Here is a 2,167-nt window from a genome sequence, read left to right as displayed (position 1 = left end):
TATTCATATGGCTCTATTAATGCTTCAAACATACAAAAAAGATATGTGTTCCCATATGTAAAAGCTACTTTTCTGATACATTTTAATATACGGGGACATACAAAGAAGTATCATTTACATATGCAAATGCATGTCTGGTAAACGCCCGTTAGTGTCGCACAACACGTCCGTTCACTAAAATTTTTGTACAAGACTGAAAATATTACAAAAAGCCCACTTCAAATTTATCAAGAAATGTACTTAAAACAACAACAACGTAAGTTCGCTTGCAGTTCGCTAGAATTTGAATATATTTGTGGAAATTCATGACTACGCATGAATTGTTCACACTAATTCACTCATATAGCAATCATTCTTCATGAATGCATACAACCGATTTCTACAGGGTTTGTATGTACATACTTATCAATGAACTCCTTTGTTGCGAATGGTTTTGATATTCGTAGCATGGTTTTAGCCATAGGTTTAGTAGTCTATTGATAAAAAGGCAAGAGAAGTGAGAGTAAAAAGAGAGTAACAGCAAATAGTACGGTAACAAAAAAAGCATCGAGTAAAATCTTGCATCTTCATTCTCTACACAACTCTCCAAAAATCGCTCTCATTGCAGGACTTTGGAGTACGCGATAATTTTTCCCGTAACTTCCTGCAAGTTCGTGTGAAAACCTGTAAGTTCATTGAGTACCGTATCAGAGCTAATATAAGATTGCACAAAGAGAAGACGAGAGTATGAGGAAACGCCGAATAAATGAATTTGGCTTCCCATTTTGCAAACAAAAGATGGTATGTTATGTATTCGTAACTTTAGCGTAAACCTAGCGACAGATGGAGCAGAACCACAGATTAAATTCCTCAAAGAAAAACTAAATTCAGGAATAGATACAAATAGAATGCTCAAACTACAGAGAAGAAGCTTAACTTTTCCTCGAGTTTTGAGAATAACAAGCACAGCCAATCTGACAACTGGCGAGCTTTGATTGGGATGTATATGCTTACTCATCAAATTTCATGAGTATTTAGTACTCACACCTTTTTTTACTATTGTAAGCCGTTTTGTTTTCTGTTGCGAATGGTATTTTTTGATATATGTATTTTACCTATCTAATATATAAAAATCTCGTGTCACAGTGTTAGTGGTCGAACTCTTCCTAACCGGCTTGACCGATCTTTAGAAAATTTTTTATGCATATATGTTAGGTATGAGAATCGGATGTAAAGTATATTTCATACCGCCAGGTGCAGGGGGCATAGCACCTCCCATACAAACCGAAATTTTCACACTGCATATCCCTGAAAGTGTTCATGGTAGATTACTCGAACATGGTATGGAGATATATGAAAAAAACGCATATTCATGGAGAAAAATTGTGGTTATTTGAAATGGGAGCGTGGCACCTCCCATACAAACATAGTTTTTCATACTGCATATCTCTGGAAGTGTTGATGGTAGAGTACTCGAACATGTTATGGAGATATATGAAAACAATCGCATACTCATGGAGAAAAATTGGAAAAGGGGGCGTGGCACCTCCCATACAAACCGGATTTTTCTACTCCACATCACTGGAAGTGTTCATGATAGCGTATTGGATTTTGGTATGGAGATATATAAACTCAATCGCATAGTCATGAAGAAAAATTGGGGCTATTGGAAAAAGGGCGTGTACCTCTCATATAAACCGAATTTTTTACTGCATATCTCTGTCGGCCGCTGTGGTGTAGTGGTAAGCAGTGCGCGCTTCCACTCCGCAGCACCTGGGTTCAAACCCAGGTCAAAGCAACATCGCAAAATATATAGAAAAAAGATTTTTTCTTAACAGCGGTCGTCCCTCGGCAGGCAATGTCAAACCTCCGATTGTATTTCTGCCATGAAAAACAGCTTCTCATAAAAACACAATCGCCGTTCGGAGTCGGCATAAAACAGTAGGTCCCTCCGCTTTGTGTGACAACATCAAGGCGCACGCCACAAATCGGAGGAGAAGCTCGGCCAAACACTAACATATGTGTAAGCGCCATCTATTATATCTCTGGAAGTGTTCATGATAGAGTATTGGAATTTGGTATGGAGATATATAAAATCAATCGCATAGTCATGAAGAAAAATTGGGCATTTTGGAAAAAGGGTGTGCGCCTCTCATACAAACCGCATTTTTCATACTGCATATCTCTG

Source organism: Rhagoletis zephyria, unplaced genomic scaffold, assembly GCF_001687245.7.
Source record: "Rhagoletis zephyria isolate East Lansing unplaced genomic scaffold, Rhagoletis_zephyria_1.1 Rzeph_scaffold_00712, whole genome shotgun sequence".
Taxonomy (NCBI): domain Eukaryota; kingdom Metazoa; phylum Arthropoda; class Insecta; order Diptera; family Tephritidae; genus Rhagoletis; species Rhagoletis zephyria.
Note: the sequence above shows the minus strand (reverse complement) of the source record.